This window comes from Scyliorhinus canicula, chromosome 4 (assembly GCF_902713615.1).
Source record: "Scyliorhinus canicula chromosome 4, sScyCan1.1, whole genome shotgun sequence".
Classification (NCBI taxonomy): Eukaryota; Metazoa; Chordata; class Chondrichthyes; order Carcharhiniformes; family Scyliorhinidae; genus Scyliorhinus; species Scyliorhinus canicula.
Genome location: NC_052149.1, coordinates 220,218,675 through 220,238,040, shown reverse-complemented (window position 1 = coordinate 220,238,040; position 19,366 = coordinate 220,218,675). Strand labels below are relative to the sequence as shown.

At 44.6% G+C, this 19,366-nt stretch overlaps 1 long non-coding RNA gene across 3 annotated transcripts in view; it reads left to right on the top strand.

Annotated features, from left to right (window-relative positions):
• Positions 1-18,933, top strand: part of LOC119965385 — a 160,160-nt gene extending 141,227 nt beyond the window's left edge. For 2 of the 3 annotated variants that reach the window (XR_005460507.1, XR_005460504.1), the window contains one exon: positions 18,311-18,933. This is a non-coding gene — a long non-coding RNA (uncharacterized LOC119965385). Of the gene's footprint in view, positions 1-18,230 lie in introns of all 3 variants that reach the window. The other variant, XR_005460503.1, reaches the window with a different exon arrangement.
• The last annotated feature ends 433 nt before the right edge of the window (positions 18,934-19,366 follow it).

Genomic DNA, 19,366 nt, shown 5'->3' with positions numbered 1-19,366 from the left:
ATCCCTCTTGCAGCAGTCACAGTATTTCCTGTAAGCAACTGCTGACTAATAAGCATACAATGGGGGCACGATTTTTCAGGTCTATTTGCCATGGGGGAAATTCCCATTATTGCTGCTAAATTTCATGAGGTGGCACAGTGGCACAGATGTTAGCATTGCTACCTCACAGCGTCAGGGACCCAGGTTCAATTCCAACCTCGGTAACTGTGCAGAGTCTACACACTCTTTCTGTGTCTGTGTGTTTCCTCCAGGTACCCCAGTTTCCTCCCACAGTCCAAAGATGTGAAGGTTAGGTAGATTGGCCAGGCTAAATTGCCTCTAAGTGTCTAAAGGTTGGGTGGGATTGAAGGGACGGGGCTGAGAATTGGGCCTGGATAGGGTGCTCTTTTGGAAGAGACTCAATGGGCCGAATGGCCTCCTCCACTGTAGGGATTCTAAGTAACAGGATTCGTACCAGGGAGATCTCTGCCAGAAAGAGACAATCCTCTATCTGCTTTATGCCCCCGATCTGGCTCCAATGACGGTTGACCCATCATTGCGCCAAGATGCAAATGAGGCGTCATCTTCATGGGACTGGGCAGGATGATCTGGACTTTAGGTATGGGGGGGGGGGGGGGGGATGGATGGATGGAGAGATGTGATAACCCTCATGAGGACCATGTGAGATCGTAGAATGAGTTCCCATGGTAGCAGGCGGAGCCCTTTAAATGCTGCTCCTGGACCTGGAGTTCCGATAGTCTCGAGCTGGGACATTTCTGTTGTACGCTGCGATCAGGGCTTCACCTTTTGCACTAAAATAAATCTGTTTAGCTGCCTTCTTCATGTCTCCTGGATTACTACATTCACTGATGTCCTTCAGGAAAGGAAATTTGCTGTTCTTACCTGGTCTGACCGACATGTGACTCCAGATCCACAGCAATGTGGTTGACATTTAAATGTCCACTGAAATGGCCCAACATGTCACTGAGTTCAAGGGTAATTAGGGATGGGTAATAAATTCTGGCCCAGCCAACGACACCCATAAATGAATAAAATAATATCCATCTCTGAAGAATTCAACTTGGATGTAGGTTGTGAAAGGATGCATTACCCTGTTAAAATGAACTACGGGGACTTCAATGGATAATAGGACACTTGAGCTTCTAGCCACCGACTAGCCAGGGCCACTGATGGGGGCTCCTCTTCGATTCGACCCTGACCTCCGGCTGAGAGTTAGTCGTCCCAGTCTCCATTTCTGATCCCGAGTCTCTGTCCTCGAGGAAAATGACTCTTAGGTTTCCCATGGACTGAGTCCTCTGCCAGGAGGTGAACGCATAAGACGCTGAGGGCATTGCCCCATCTGGAGTCACTTCAACAGGGCTGGTTTCTTCACTCCGAAGATGGTCCACGTGTTTCCATAGATTCCTCTCTTTAGTTTTGACCTTTTAACTAAATGGGGCCAGTCTTTTCCACTCTGACTCCTGGATCCAAGGTGATCCATCTCCAAAGTTACTGCCTTGAAAGTTGGGCCTTTGAGTATCAAAATTCTTTTCTGGGCTTCTTGTCTTGATTCCACCTTTCCCCCCCAGATTGGGAAACAATAGTCTGAGTCAGATCCACAGTCGATGGCCCATGACCAGCTCTACCGGCGTGGCTCCCTCTGTCATGTGTGGAATGGTTCTGTAATCGAAGAGGAACGGGGCCAATTTGGTGTCTAGGGAACCAGCGGTCTGTTTCTTCATACTATTGAAGGATGGATGGTATGTGCTGTTTGGATATGTTTAATCTCGTTGGACTTCACAAATACCTGGAATTTGCCGCTGATGAAGGGGGTCCCAGTGTCACACTGTGTCTTGAAACAAGAACTTCCGGTATCCCATGAATGCAAAATGATTGCCAGAGGTTCTCCAACTTTGTGAAGTTGCAGAGGACATCTAGTGTATATCCATCCATTTAGAATGGGCGTCGACTAAGATTCACTCCATCGATCCCATGAACAGTCCGGCTAAGTCTGCATGTTCTTGTACCCAAGGTCTTCCTGTCCATTCCAACGGGTGCAGTGAGGTCAAAGGTGGGAGCTTTTGGTTCCCCTGACAAAAAAAGGCACTGTTTCAGCAAGTTCTCTTATCAGTATCAAGCCCAGGCCACCAGCCAAAGCTTCTGTTGTGTAGCTCCATCAAGATTGGGTGCTGACCTGGGCGGGGGATGACCACCCTGGCTCCCCATAGGACTTTGCCATATTCCATGCTCAAATCTTGCTATCTGGCTAGGAAGAGCTTCATATCATCTGTGGGGTGTCCTTGAATTCCGCCACTTAGAATCATGCGCCGCAGTTCTTCCAGTGTGGGATCCTTCTGTGTCCATGCCTGGACTTGTTTTGCGGATACCAGCAGGATATCCGGGAAATTTAGTGTCATTATGACTTCTTCTATTACTGGCGGGTGGGCCAAGCTTGTGGGCAGCAGTAGACGACTCAGGGCGTCAGCGTTGACGATGTGTGCCAGGGCTGTGCTCAAAGGAGTACACTCATAGGCTGCCAACCATAATGCCCGATATTGGATCTGAGCAGAGGCGATGGGGGATTGCTTTGTCCTCCTTAAAAAGGCCCAACAGCGTTTATGGTCCATGATTATTGTAAAGTACTGACCACAGGCATACGATGGAATTTCTTTCCTTCAAATATCATGGCCAGTCCTTTTTTGATTTGGACATAATGTCGTTCTTGGAAATTTGCCAAGGATCGAGATGCATGTGCAATTGTCGCTAGGTGCCATTGGTCCATCGAAGGGAGAGGACGGCCCCTAATCCGTACAGAGAATGATCGCATGTTAGTACCAGCTGCCTTGTGGGATTGTAGTGCGCAAAGACTTTGGGCAATTGTAGCCGTTGTTTCATGTTCATGAATGCTTCATCTTGTGGCACCTTCCACGACCACCTCTTGTGCTTCTTCAACAGTGTGTGTAGGAGTACCAGTAAAGTCCCCAAGTTAGAGATGAATTTCCTGTAATAATTATGAGGCCTAGGAACGATTTCAGTTTGGTCGTGTTTCTCAGGGTCAGTGCTCCGTTTATAGCCTTCACTTTGTCCTCTACAGGGTGTTGGCTGTCTTGAGCGATGCGGTACCGAGGGTATGTTAGCTCGCCCAGTTGGATCAGCATCTTTCCCACTTGAGGCGGACGCCAGCGTTAAAGAATCATCATAGGACTTCCCCCAGGTTTTCCAGATGGTCTTTTTATATGGCTACTGTGATTAACACATCATCTAGATACACTGCCACCTTAGGAAGCCCTTGATATTTTCTGTTATGCGCTGGAAAGTGGTGCACACTGACGATACTCCAAAGGCAGGTGGGTGTATTCATACAAGCCCTTATGAGTATAAATAGTTACATATTTTCTGGATACTGTATCAAACTCTAGCTGTAAGTTTCATGGCTCATGTCACGCTTGGTAAAGATGTGGCCTCCTGCCAGCTTTGCATAGAGGCCCCCGATGCACGGCATGGGTGTACTGGTCGAGACAGAAGGCTCTGTTAACAGTTAGTTTGTAGTCCCTGCAAAGGCAGACCGACTAGTTAGGCTTGAGGAGTGGGACTGCTGGCGTGGCCCATTCTGCAAATTGCACCGGCTGTATGATGCCAAGAGTCTCCAATCTCCAAATCCGGTCTTCACCTTGGTGAGCAAGGCATAGGGGACTGGTCGTGGCCTGAAATACTTAGGTAAGAATCAGGGTCGACGTAGAATTTTGCCCTTACTCCCTTGATTTTGCTGAGGCCTTCCTGAAATGCCTCAGGGTGTTTTCCGATGACGCCAGTTCCCATTTGGAAAGTTTGCCGCCAGTCCAAACGAATCTGTTGGAGCCTGCTTCTGCCCAGAAAACTAGGCCCTGATCCTCAAACTCATGGTGGGTGGGGCACAGGAGCCCTCTCGACAAGAGGGTTGTGAGTATTTGGAATTCTCTACCCCAGAGGGCTCTGGAAGCTCAGTAATTGTGTATGTTTCAAGCAGAGGTTGATAGATTTCTGATTAACAACAACGTAAAGGGTTATGGAGATAGTGAGTGTAAATGGCATTGAAGAGTCCAATCAGCCATGATCATACTAAATGGCAGAGCAGGTTCAATGACCTATTCCTGTTCCTATATACATTCCTAACCCCTTTGCCCCTTCAACTACTTCCCTCTCAGCCCCCGCTCTTATTGCCCCTTCAACCCTCCATTTTCCCCTTCAACCTCTCTTCTATCATGCAATCTCTCTTTAAACACTTTCACTTGTTCTTTGTGAAAGTCTATCTCTCCCTACAACCTATTTGCCCTTCCACTCACTAGAGAATGTTCACTCTTTCTGTTCATATATTGTAATTGGGGTCCTGTTGCACCAATCGGACCCCAAGGCATTTTTAGCAGCTCACTGTCTGGCGAGATTGCAATACTCCCTCCAACCAGGTAAACAGTTGAAATGCAGCATATGTGCCCAAACGTGAGTAGATACATGACTTTTCCAGCACTCTGTCTTCTCTTCCCCAAGGACAAATTGGGTTTCCCACCTCTCGGAGTATACCAAATCCCCGCAACCCACCCCTCTACCCTGCAACCTACCTGAAAACCAGTGGGTAGCCCCAAGACCACTGATCTTTGCACCTGTTTTAGTAGCTGGGCAATGGGATAATAATGAGCTCTGACTGTTGAAACTGGTTGGATCTCCCAAGTGGGGCTTCCTAGATGAGAATTTTACAGGCCCTGCCAGATTTTGAATTGGGAGTTTAAAGCCACGCTCTCTCCGAATATGGCACTCTCTTGATTTTCTCCACTTCTGAGACTCTTCTAATCTTAACTGATCTATTCTTCCTTAATGCCACACCTTCTCTCTCAATCACCCGCTTCCTCAATTTTTTTCCACATTCTATTAGAGTCCCTCATGCTACCAGCTCCCCTCCCCATCAGCGGACCACCTCCTTCCATCTTTTTGCCTTCCTTTCCTATCTATTTTCCTCAAAAAGGGCTGGCGATCAAAATTCTTTTTGGAGAATAAATTTATTTTGTAAAGGTTGGGAAGAAATTTCACATTTCACTAAAAAAAAAGCTTATACGGCCGTGACTTTGGAACCATGTCCTGGAGAGAAATGCAATGTTTCTGAGGAGTCTACCATTGAGAGTTCAACATTCCCGTACCAGCCTCCCCGGACAGGCGCCGGAATGTGACGACTGGGGGCTTTTCACAGTAACTTCATTGAAGCCTACTCGTGACAATAAGCGATTTTCATTTAATTTTCATTTCATCTAATCTCACACTTGAAGAATGGTACCAGAGAGAGCATTGCATTGCTGCCGTGTGCAAATGTCACCAAATTGTAAGAGCTTAAAGCCAGCTCAACTCAGACAACTGTAAAGATCTTTTATGTATATATTTAATAAATGGCATAACTGCTTGAAATTCAGAATAAAAAAGCCTCTGACTATGATTTAGTGGGCTGTAAATATTCCAGAGGTATGCCTTTAATTTTCACAGCCACAATAAATTTAAAATTATACACCATTCGAATGAGAGGCATTTTGATTCTCCTCTCCAACTAGAATAATAGTGTGTGACATTACAGTGACTCAAGGGAACCAACAACAGGACTGTTGCTGCTCTTACTTGTAGCTGAAGCAATTGCAACCTAGTTGAAAATGCAGCTCACTGCTCACTATCAAAAAAAATCCTTACACAACCTCTAGCTGTCAGCCACATTGGCTGCCAGCCTGCTAAATGTTCGATATTTACCTTCAGTCTTCCAGATTGCTGTGAGAATGGATCTAACCTGGATTTAGAGCACATTCTCACTGTTATCAGCATTTCTCAGCCAATCCAGCCCTTTTACTCAAATTTACAAGCCCCGTCTAATCCAAAGAGAGGAAAAAAAAACATTTGAATAACCCTCTCTGAATAATTGCCAAGCATGGTTGTTTATTGCAATTCCAGATCCCAATAAGTGTCCAAAAAGGTTAAGTGGGGTTACTGGGTTACGCAGATAGGGTGGAGGTTTGGGCTTAATTAGGGTGCTCTTTCCAAGGGCCGGTGCAGACTCGATGGGTCGAATGGTCTCCTTCTGCACTGTAAATTCTATGATTCTCTCTCTGATTAGCAAATCAACCCCTACCTTTTCTGAAAGTGGACTTGCTATTGAGAAAATACTGGGGCAAGAAACCATAATACTTTGAAGTGATGCCCTAAAGCTAATAACTGCATATGGCAGTGTCAAATGTCACTCGTGTTTAGATTAATTTAACAAGCGCTGTTTAATTAGATGTTGATAACTGAGCACTACCTAATGTTCCCACAATGGTTTTGTTTTTAGTATAACTATTTTTGCTGTCAGGGTAGATGAAATATTTCCTGTTGAAAATGAAATATGATTTTCTCCGAATCCATATCCACTTAAAATGGACCATAACTTCAGAAAAAATGTCATCAGATCTGATCGCAAGTGTTAATATACCATTTATAGATGTGAAAAATGAGAAATAATGACAAAATCTCTGCTTAAGTATGGTTTTTGATCTTTGTACAAATTTGCCAGACTAGCTATACTGATTATTAAAAACACTTTTCCTGACATTGTAAATTTTTCCGAAACGTTCTTCGATGGTTTTTTAATTCTTGATGTTGTTTTCCATCGATTCTCTGTCGTGGCTGGATATTTTGATTCTATAAGTGTTGCTCCCATCAGCCTGGCAGGATGCTTAATGACAGTCCAGTGGCTCAAGGAAATCCAATGACACTGTTAGTCCCCTAAATCTATGACTAAGTGATTTCACACCAGCTGAGCACACAGATCTCTGCCCTTGCAAACTCTCCATATGCTCCATCTACCTGTTGGGAATAGAGGTTTTAAGGCATTGATCCATCACTAATTTCATTATTTCTACTTCTGTATAGTTTATGAAATAACACCAATTGGGATTTAGGGTAAATGGCTTTTCTCAGTGCTGGGTCTTGCATTTTTATTTATTATCAACAGATTTCCCTCATATTCCTAACAATTGCAGTGTTTGGTACCAATTGCAATTCCTTGGATACGGAAGTAGTTTGTGTCCCTATTCAGCAAGACCTGGACAACATTCATACTTGGGCTGGTGAAGTACAGTCAGCTCTTGACGTTTGCAATCCTCTCTATCTCAAATTTGTTTATCCGTTCAAATGTGTTTTTGCACCCATTTCTGTACACAATTCCCAATTCTTTGTTCATCCATGATTTAATATGTTAAACATCTCACCCAAATACATGTTGATCCAGAACGGTTAACAGATCACTGAATTCAAGGGCAATAAAACAACGGTACTTGTGTATGTCTTTCCCACATAGACACTGCAGTCAAGGCATGTGTCATCCTGAACTGCTGTTAGAGTTTTTTCTGACCAGTATTTTGCAGTATGGGGAGTACAATATTTTACGAAAAATGAGTGAATCAGTGCCAATAAGAAAAAGTCCCAGGATAGTGTCATGTGAGGGTTCCTTTAAGAAAAGGGTGTTTTATCAACTGGCTGCAGTGATGTCATTATATGGGTGGAGCTGGGCTGTGATTCTGTCTTTTACTTTTGTTTTGAGCTGGAAGATGCTTTGTGGCTCTGAGTTCTATTTTGGTTTTGTTTTCAGTTGGGGAGCTGCATTCAAACCAAGAAGGTGCATTTTTGTCTCTCTCTCTGAATGCTAAAGAATGTCTCCAGACCATGTGATAACTTCAAAGTAATACCTGTTTCTGTAAGGAATGCAAACCTACTGTTTTGTAGGAAAAAAAGGTGTTTGGCTTATGGATGCTGTTAGGAAAAGTATTAAGGGTTACCTATAGAGTACTATATCTTTGGGGCCAGGGTATTTGTGTTGGTAGTTGACAAGATGTTTACTGTGTGTTTATAAAATGTTAATTGGATTCATAGAATAAACATTGTTTTGTTTAAAAGTACTTAAGATCTCTGTTGCACAATACCTGGAAAGTGGGCCCTTGTGCTCCCCATAACCAAAATCTATTAAAAGTTGTGGGTCAGGTGAACTCACTTTGGTGTTCTCTAAACCCTGGCCCATAATAAATGGGATGACATTCAAACAAAAAGACTATGGATGCAATTCAGTGGATTTGAAACTAAGTCCGGTTTCAGGTGTGTCTAGTAGGTTGTTTGTCAGCGTTTGCCCACTGAGATTCACCCTGCTATTCACCGACACTTTGCTGTTTTTTTGCACCTTGGGGAGTTTCTTTCCGCTGAGGTCTCACTTTAGTCGATTTGCTCGAGGATCAGGGTGTCTTTTGACCAGCAGCCCCAATCTCTGAAACCCCCTTGCAGGCATGCACTTCCCGCTTTCTGGACCTAACCCCACCCCAAACCTTTTTGTGGCTGCTGGAACCCACCCTCCCACACACCCTCTAATGGGCAAGTCCTCCCCAGGCCCTTGACACTGCCAGCTTGCACATTGGTAATGCCCTGGCACCCTGGGCGAGCCAAACTGGTAGTGCCCAGGTGGCAGGGGGTGTGCTAGGCTATTACACTGCCCTCTAGAATGGCCTGCAAGGCCCACCCCCCCCCCCCCCCCCGAGATGCCATCACGCCTGTGGAAACTAGTACTAAATGGCGCCAGGTCGAGATCTCACAGGCGTGGCCGTTGACCCCTGGGCGCCAGGTGAATGCAGTGTCCGGGTATTTAAATGAGCCTAACGCCTCTTTTAAATATGCTGATCTAGGTCACTCCCAGATCGCGCAGGGTGGAGCGGGGCAGATGACTCGCGATCGTCCCAGCGCGAAGCCCAATTTGGGGCTTTCGCGGGATTCACTCGTTGCACCTCACTCTACGCTGGGCTCAATGCGGTGGCTGAATTGCAACCCACCATCAAACACTGGAAAATGGTGCAAGTGCTCTCATGTTAAACTGACGGGTCTGCAATTGCTGGAGCTTTCCTATAACTTTTTTTAAACAACAAGGCTGTAACATTTGGCAATTCGCCAGTCCTTTGATCCTACAGAAGATGGGAAGATTATGGCCAGCGTCTTGAAATTTCCATTCGCACTTCCTTCAATATCTTTGGACGCATCTCATCTAGCCCCAGTGCCTTGTCAACTTTCAGTACTGATACTCTAGTCAACACTTTCTCTTTATCCATTTTGAACCCTTCTCGGCTCAGAATTTCCTCGACTATCACCATCTACCTCCCTGGTAAAGCCGGATACAAAGTATTAATTTAATGCCATGCCCCCTGCCTCCGTGTGGAAATCCCTTTCGGTCACAAATTGGCCTTGCTTCTCCTTTTCCCACCCTTTTACTATTCATATGCCTGTACAAGGCTTTGAAATTCCCCTTTATGTTGGCTGTCACTCTTTTCTCATAAACCCTCTTTGCTTCTCTCATGTGCTTTTTCACCTCCCCTCTGAACCTTCTGTATTCCTCTTGGTTTCCAATTGTTTTTTTCTACCCGACACCTGTCATAAGCACACTTTTTCTTCCTTATTTGTGAACACATTGGAAAGAGTGAAGAAGGGGTTTACAAGAAGTCCAAAGATGTGCAGGTTAGATGGATTCGCCATGATAAATTGTCCCTTAGATGTGCAGGTTAGATGGGGTTGTGGGAACAGGGCGGGCGAGTGGGCCGAGGTAGGATGCACTTTCAGAGGGTCTGTGCAGACTCGATGGGCCAAATGGCCTTCTACACTGGAGGAATTTTATACATTCTATGGAACCCCTGATTTCACTCCATAAAGTAACATTCGTGACCATCTCCAATAAGGAAGCATTTAATCATTATCTTTTGATGGTCCTGGCATCCACAGCATTTTAGGGGAGAAAATTCCAAATCTCTTCTACCCTTTGTGCGAAAGGTTTTGTAGTGATTTTACTCGTGAATAGAATACCTCTACTTTTGTGATTATGTCCTCTTGTTCTTGAGTCCTCACCAGAGGTAATAATTTCTCACTGTCTGCACTACAAAATCCTTTTAATAGCTTGATCAAATGTACAATTAGGATGACACATAGGCAATGAATATTTAAAAGAAACATAACTAGATTGCGCACAGGTACATAAATGCTCCCATACACACACACATGATTGCTAATGTCATATATTGCAGGTGGACAACAAAACTTATCCTGTAGGTTTGCAACATGCAAATCTATGAACGCATGTTGCAGGTCATGACACGTGTTTCAAAACCAATACATTTAAGGGGCAGTTACACAAGTACATGAGGGAGAAAGGACTGGACGAGTATTTTGATAGGATGAGATGAATTAAGGGGGAGGGGTGGGGAAGAGGCTCATGTGAAATATAAATCCCAGTTTACACTAGTTGGGCCAAATGGCCTTTCCTGTGTTGTCAAATCTATGTAATTCTATTCACTTGAAGATGCACACTGACTGCCCCTCCTGGTCCCACAACGTTACCTCAGTTCATATGCCCCCTCTCCCTCTACCATTGCCCTGAATTGTACAGGAACCAGCCATGTCTTTGTTTCCCCCCAACCAGCAAGTTGCAGCTTGCTTTACCTCTGAAAATGCAGCCTGGGCCACAGAATGATTCAGTCCTCACAGCAGCCAGAACAGGCAAGCTGTGTTCTGCCCACTGACTGCTAGTTTTGTGCCAAAAGTTTAAATTGTCACGATCAAGCCCCAACTCAATCCATGGCTGGATTCCCCATTCAGGAGACTGTCCGCCTTCCTCCGGAGACTCGTTCCTGGCCACCTCTGCCGCTAGGAGCAGGGCCAAGCGCGATTCCCTCTCCTTTTCCGTGCAAATTTATGTATGGTGGAGAGTTTGTGAGATTCTGTCGGAATTCTGTCGGATGGACAGCACGGTTGCACATGTGGATAGCACTGTTTCCTCCCACAGTCCAAAGACGTGCAGGTTAGGTGGATTGGCCATGATAAATTGCCCTTAGTGACCAAAAAAGGTTAGGAAGGGTTATTGGGTTACGGGGATAGAGTGGAAGTGAGGGCTTAAGTGGGTCGGTGCAGACTCGATGGGCCGAATAGCCTCCTTCTGCACTGTATGTTCTATGTTCTAATTCCGCTATCGGGCCGGTATTTGAGGGTGCTGCCCAATGCGGAGGTCTGGTGGCTGGCTCCCTCCTTCCCCCACAATACAAATCCATCAAAGACCCGCCCCCCCATAATACCCCCAACAGAAATCCACACCAGAGACCTCTGCCAGAAAGGTGAAGAGCAGTCCAGACTGTAGAGTGAAAAATCATTTTCACCTACCCTTTCCTAACATCTGCTGCCGCAGTCAAAAATGTTTAAAGCAGCAGCTGATATAAGTGTCAGATGCTTCTTCGAAAGCCAAATACACCTGAAAAGGGCTTGGAATCCATTGACAGCCATTGAAATGCAAATCTTCCATTCAATTTCACACAGAAATACATTGCATTAGCCAGTGATAGATAGTTTTATTACTCCAGAGACATTTGCTTTCTGGATTGCTGATCTATCTTTCCCTTCACGCTTGAATGCATCTCCATTACCCTGCTTTGATGCTAACCAAAATATTGATAAGCACTCTTGCTATGATTGGCAGCTCCTCACCACTTTAAAAGCAGCTAAGTGCTTTGATTTACTCTTTTTCACGGCAGAAATCACTGTCAGACAGACGGGGGGTTGGGCAAGATGTTCGTTGTGGGAGGGGAGGGGCCTTCCGATGGACTTTGGGGTGCACCTCTATTATGCATTTATCCCCTTGACCCATTGCGGGATCCACCACATCACGGCCATGCTTGAAAATACCTGCGCCAATTCGCGCCTGGGTGAATCCCGACTGAGAGGGCTGGAGCATCATGGGGCGGGGAGGGGGCTGGAGAATTGGACTTCCAGCCCATTAAATGGTTGCAAATGACCCATTTCTTTAATTTAATTCCTGAAAGGTCAGACTTTAGTTTTTAGACCATGCCTCTAGTCCCCAATTGTCAGAAATAGTTTCTCCCAATCTAAAGGCAAGAAGTCTCTTGTGGGTGTATTGGACAGACGCCCTAACCATATCCACATGGAAGGACAGAGTAGAAAGAAGAATTTATGGGAGTTTGTCAGAAAGGTATGGTGATAATCATAGGATATTTTAATCTACATATAGACTGGAAAAATCAGATGGACAGAGGCAGCCTAGACGATGAGTTTATAGAATGTGTTTGGGACAATTTCTTGGAACAGTACGTTCGGGAGCCAACCAGAGAGCAGGCTATGCTGGAGCTGGTATTACATACAAACATATGAACATACGAAATAGGAGCTGAAGTAGGCCATTCGGCCCTGCTCTGCCTGTACATAAAAATATTCAATGAACCCTGCCCACAGAGAGTTCCAAAGTTACACAACGCTCTGAGAGTCAAAAATAAATAAAAGGGCCACCCGTAATTTTGTAAAAGTGCCATCTTGTTCTAGGCTCACACACATGAGGAAACGCCCTTTCCATGACCACCTGGTCAAGACCATTCAGGATCTTACATTCTTCAATCAAGTCACCCCTCACTCTACTAAACTCCAGTGGAAATAAGCCCAATCTGCTTACTCTAGGTATCAATCTAGTAAATCTCTTCTAAACTACCTCCAAAGCATTGGCATCCTTGATTAAATAAGGAGACCAAAACTTCATACAAATTCACACTGGCGGGATCTTACAGTCCCAACAACAGTGTACCCCTGTCACAGGTTTCCTGGCGGGAGGGGTGCGTTCAACGGAAAACCCTGTTGTCAACAGTGGGACTAGAAGATCCCACTATCGGCCACAGGCGAGCTGTCCTCTGCCACTGCAGAACACTTCTAGGAGGGGGGGGAGGAGAAACCACTGACTATTGAGATGTGGTCCCAACAATGCGCTGTGTAACTAAAGCATAACATTGTTATTTTTATGCTCCATCCCTCTTGTAATAAAGGATGACATTTCATTAGTCTTAATTTCTGGCTGTACCTGCATACCGACATTTTGTGACTCATGCGCTAGAACACCCTGATCCCCCTGCACCGCAGAATTCTGCAAGCATTCTCTATTTAAGTCACATTCTGTTTTTTATTCTTCCTGCCGAAATGAACAGCTTCACATTTTCCCACATTATACTCCATCTGCCAGCTTCCTTTTATATAATAATCTTTATTGTCACAAGCAGGCTTGCATTAACACTGCAAGCAAGTTACTGCGAAAATCCCCTAGTCACCACATTCCGGTGCCTGTTTGGGTACACACAGGGAGAATTCAGAATGTCCAATTCACCGAACAGCACATCTTTCGGGACTTGTGGGAGGAAACCGGAGCACCTGGAGGAAACCCACGCAGACACGGGGAGAACGTGCAGACTCCGTACAGATAGTGACCCAAGTCGAGAATTGAACCTGAGACCATGGAGCTGTGAAGAAACACTGCTAACCACTGTGTTACCGTTCAGCCCCTTGCTCACTTACTCAACCTATCTATATCCACCTGCAACCTCCTGATGATTCCTCACAACATACTTCCCTGTCTGTGTTTATGTAACCTGAAAATTTAGCTGTGTTGGTTGAAAATATTCACGAATTGACCTTTCTGATAAGCAAGAGAAGCAATTTATTGTTACAGAGCTCTGGGAGAAGAGTCTTAGACCCCGCGGTCTGTGGAAAAACCTTCTCTTTCGAGCCAGGGCTTATGCTGGCTTAATGTACAGTTTCAAAAAGCGGAATTCGTTTGTGTACTCATTTACATGTATCCAATCAATTCCCTTATTAACACATTTAGATCACATTTCTCCAATAAATTCCTTACGCATTATTTTACATTGTACCAATCAGCTGTTTACACACGTGATTACATATTGGTCATGGTGTCTCAGATCGTGATGTACAGGTGTCGAGGGTCTCTTCCTCTTTTGGTTGCTATTTTGACAGTTTGGTCACTTGCCCCTGTGGTTGTGGAGCAAGGGTCAGTCCATACACAGGAGGCATCTGGTCAGGTGTCACTTGTTTTCCTCAAAGTTCGTGTTCAGTAGAATTCAGTGTTCGTCCAATAGTCAAGTATCCCGGCATGCGCCACCAAGTCCAAAAATTCACTTCAACAAGCTCAGATTTAAGTCATTTACCTGTAAAATGTTGAAGACTGAACGCTTCATCCTCGGATCTTAAAAGAAGTGGCTAGTGAGATAGTTGATGCGTTCACTTAATTTTCCAAAATTTCCTGAATTCAAGGAAAGTTCCATTAACTTGGAAAACAGTGAATAGTTTATTCACAAAGGTGAGGGGGACAATGAATGGTTAACAATTGCCAGTTAGCTTAACATCTGTCATCGGAAAAATGTTAGAAACTATGTTAAAGTTGTTTTTGCTGGACACTTAGATAAATTCAAGGTGAGCAGGCAGAGTTAAAGTGGTTTTGTGAGAGGGAAATCATGGTAACGGCAAAAATAAAGAAAGGGGAAATAAGGGAATCAACAGGAAGGATCCATACACTTGGAACAAACAAGAGACGTTGTAATCAGAGAGCATGCGGCTTATGGTTCTCATTACTGTCGAGTAAATTAAACTTATCTGGACTGTGTCATCTGTTGCAACATACCTTAAATTGGATTTTTCTTCAAAAGGATTTTAACAAATTATTTTCATGAAGCGGCCAAGATTGAGAATGCATTATCCTGAAAATATCTCACCTCCAAGTTGTTTGCCAGGAGTGCCAACAAAAATTGCTGCGTTCTGCAAAATAACCTAATCAGCTTATTTTAACTTTACATCATATGTGATAGAGCTCTGCAAAAGATAAAGGAGTTCATTAAATTTACAAACTACAGCGGGAATGGAGCTAAAGTTGATCAGAGTCTCATGGACCATCACCGCCGAAAAAGACAAGTTGCCACGGCTAATCAGTCAATGTGCTGGAGATCACAGAGTACACATATTCCAATTGAGGATGGTAACATGTAAGGTTATCATTAGAGACAGCTAGTTTGACAACAAAAGGCAAGTCTGTGTTTAGCCCTTTCAGATTAACAGCCCAGTCCACCTCAAATTTAGCGACCCTGTTCATATCGCTTCCGTTGATCATTCAAACTCATTTTATCTAATAAATCTGATCGCTCCCTGTTCTCGTTTCTATCTCCTCTTAACTGCCGAGTATTGGTTCTGCCCTGCTGTGATCACCAACCTTCGGCTCTACCAGCACATTGGAATCTGCATTAGGTAAGTTATGTAAAGATGGGGAAAAAATGGATATTAAGTAATGGTTCAAAATCAGTACCTGCAACATTTTTATAACACATTTTGGACAATGTGTTACTTAATCATTGCAATCAGAAAACGCTCATTGCAAACTGAAAAGAAGGTATTTTACTATGTTTGCTAGCAAGCGACATATGCAGTGAAATACTCCACTCAGATAAATAGTTCAAATCTGAACATCATATTATCACTTTCGATTCAGGTTCCATTTATACTATTCATAAAAAAGGACAAATGTAACAATGTCTTTAGCTACAAGTCACTTAACTTTATTTTCATTCCTGTTGGCCAACACAATTCACAATGGTAGAAGACACACTTCACAGTTTATTTTACATGACGTAAGGTATTATGGCTGAGGTGATTAATGCTATATGCCTTCAGCATCCTTATAATACATGTAGTTACATGTGGTAATAGCGGATCCTCGGTTGGAGCAGAGCCAGTTAGCTTTAACTTGCAGTACATGAGTCAAGTCCAATCTTATTGATAGTGAAATATAACACAAATACTATTGCCACTCTTGCAACGCATGTTAATATTGCCTTCTTTCTTACTATTCTGCACAAAAAGGTCACATTTGTTCTCAAGCTTCTATCCAAGTGATTGGTCCTAGCCTTAGGCCTGAAAATTCTGCACTTCATCAATTGCTGATACCAAAAGCACAGAATCTGGAAGTGGTACGTCAATTCTTGTTAATGTCAGAAGGTTCTCTGTCAAGACACAGGTTGCCATAGTTCTGCCCAGTCCACTGCAACATTTAGCAATGGAATCTTATTAATTACTTACATTCTCATGAATTGGTATCATTGCGTGCCAATTATGTCGGGCATAAAGAGAGAAGAAATCATTTTCAAAGTCAGTAAGCTTTGCAGAAGAAGTTCAGAAAAGAGGAAGTCAACAAAATACAAGGGAAATCATGTTTAACTAATTTATTAGAGTTCTTCAAAGAACTAACGCATGCTGTGGATGAAGGGAAACTGGTGGATGCACTGTATTTAGATAGCCAGACAGCATTTGAGGAGGCGTCATATCAAATATTATTGCAAAACTTTCAACGCTCATGGTGTTGGGGATAACATATTGGCATGGATGGAAGATACCTTCTTCTATCCATGAAGGCTGGGGCCTAAATCTTTTACAATTTATATAAATTACTTGGATGAAGGGATCAAAAACATGGTTGCTAAATTTGTTGATGGCACAAAGATAGGTAGGATAGTAAGATGTGACGAGGATACAGTGAGGCTACAAAGCGATGTAGATAAGTTAAGTGAGTGGGAAAAGATCTGGCGAATGAAGTATAATGTGGGAAAATGCAAAATTGTCCATTTTGGCAGGAAGAAAAAAAACAAGTATATTAAATAGTGAGAGATTGCAGAGCTCTGAGAAGCGGAAGGATATGAAATGAAAATCGCTTATTGTCACGAGTAGGCTTCAATGAAGTTACTGCGAAAAGCCCCTAGTCGCCACATTCCGGCGCCTGTCCAGGGAGGCTGGTACGGGAATCGAACCGTGCTGCTGGCCTGCTTGGTCTGCTTTAAAAGCCAGCGATTTAGCTGAGTGAGCTAAACCAGCCCCTATAGGGCCCTATAGGGATATAGGAGTCCTAGAGCATGAATCGCAAAATGCTAGCATGCAAGCAATTAGGAAAGCTAATAGAATGCTATCATTTATTATGAGGGGAATTAAATACAAAAGTAGAGAGGTTGGGCGAGATTCTCCGCAAATGTAGAGAATCGTAAAGGCTGACGTGGGACAGGCCGTGACCCACGGCAGCCTTCACGCCCACTTCCGGGTCCGATTCTCCCGCCGGGCGGGGCTAGGAGCGCGGCCCCGTGCGTCACGACGGCTCGGCCTTGACGACGGTCATCAAGGCCGCACGTCAAGCGTCACGCCGGCTGACACGGCCGATGATGTCAGCCGCGCATGCGCAGGTTGGACAACGCCAACCCGCGCATGCGCAGTTGCCGTCTTTTCCCTCAGCCGCCCCGCAAGACGTGGCGGCTTGATCTGGCGGGGCGGCGGAGGGAAAAGAGTGCGTCCGTTACGGCGCACAGCCCGCGATCGGTGGGCACCGATCGCGGGCCTATGCCCCCCTTGGCACGGCCATGGTACTGCCATGCCAATCGGGCCCCCAGATGCCCCAAACGGGCATCTGGCACCCGTTTCACGATGGCAGCGAGCAGGTGCTGCCGTGTTGAAACGAGCGTGAAGGCCCGGCCGCTCGGCCCATCGGCCTCGGAGAATCGCCACTCGCCGTAAAAAACGGCGAGCGGCGATTCATGGCGTGTGGGGGGGGGAGAATAGCTGGCGTGGGGGGGGGGAGAATAGCGGGAGGGCGTGAAAAATGTCGGGGGGCCCTCCCGCTATTCTCCCACCCGGCGTGGGGGGCGGAGAATCGCGCACGTTATGTTTCAGTTGTACAGTGCATTGATGAGACCACATCTGGATAACTGTGTACAGTATTGGCCTCCTTATTTAAGGAAGGTTGTAATTGCATTGGAAGCAGTTTGCAGTCGGTTTACTAAACTTGGATTGGGCGGTTGTCTTTTGAGGAAAGGTTGGACAGGCTAGGCTTATATCTGCTGGAGTTTAAAAGAGATGACTTGATTAAAACATTTAAGATTCTGGGGGCGGGGGGTTCTTTACAGCGTCGCTGTGGGGAGGACTTTTCCTCTTGTAGGAGAATCTAGTACAAGGGGTCACCATTTTAAAATAAGGGGCCACCCATTTAGGATTAAAAATTCAAATTTCTTTTCCTCTCCAGGTATGTGAGCATTCGGAACTCTCTTCATCAAAAGGTGGTGGAGGCAGAGTCTTTACACATTTTTAGGGCAGTGCCAGATTGATTACTGATAGCCATGGGGCAAAAGCTTATTGGGGATAAGCAGGAATGTGGAGTTGAGGTTATAATCAGACCAGCATTGATAACATTGAATTGTTGAGCAGGCTCGAGGGGCCGAGTGGCTTACCCCTACTCCCAATTGGTATGTTAATATGTGCAATTCAAAATGTATGACGTTCTTTTAGCAAATGACAATGTTTTCATCCTGAAACCCTTTTAGACCACACAATGAAGACATTCCGTGCTGACGAAAAGACGATCAGTTCTGCATTAGCTGTGAATGCTTCTTTCTATTTACAGCTTCTTTGACGTGTCTGAAGAACAACAATAACAGCACCACAACCAAAAATAGACATTAAGTTGAACAAGGAGCTGTTAACAGGAGTAGCTAAAACAGAGGAACGTAAGGCATAGAAACAGGGGGAGGCCACTCAGCTCTTTGAGCCTGATCCATCAGCCACTAAAGTCATTACGGATCAGATTGTGGTCTCATCAACACTTTCCTGTCGGCCTACACATAACCTGTGGCTCCCTTGTCTAATAAAAATCTACCAAACTCAGCCTTGAATAAATATAATGACACAGCCTTCAGAGGAACAGCTGTCCAGAGACCTGAGGAAAGGAGAGTTGGAGACCTTGACACTCAGGGAAAAGGACCTGCTCTCTTTCTCTCTCCGTCATGCTTTTTACAGAAAAGCTACTGTATTTCTGAAACTGCAGAGGAGAGGCCTGGATGAATCTACAGTGAAAACAATCACAGACTGGTATCAGAAATCTTGAACTTAAAGTCTTTAAGGAAGGTGTGCTTAAATACAGATTCTTATCTTTTTACTTTACTTATTGTTTTACACCCCTCTTCTCCCCTGTGTTTGTCTGTCTGATGTGTGTAGAGGGCAGGGTGAGTTTAAGTGTGGGGTGGTTTAGGAATTAGATAATAGTTAATCTGTTGTATTAACTGCATATTTCATTATAGTCACTGCTATTAATAAACTTAATTGTGTTTAAATTTACAAACCTAGTGACTGTAATTATTGGGCAGCTAAGGGCCAAAGACTTGGGGTGGTTTTCTTAGAAATACTTATTCATTTCAATTGTGTTGTGACTCCGGGTCAATTGGGGCTGGAATTGACTGCACACTAGGTCAGGGGGTTGTAACAAAAGTGAGAAACAATATTCGGCTTTCCTTCATAATATCCTTGCACAATATATTTGCTTCAGCTCCCATGACAACATAGAGATCTAATTGACTGTCATTGCCATTCATCAAGATCAGAGCCAAGATTGATCCAGCCAAGCATTTATAGCAGTTAGGGGCGCGATTCTCCGCAAATGCGGCGAGTCACAAAGGCTGCCGTG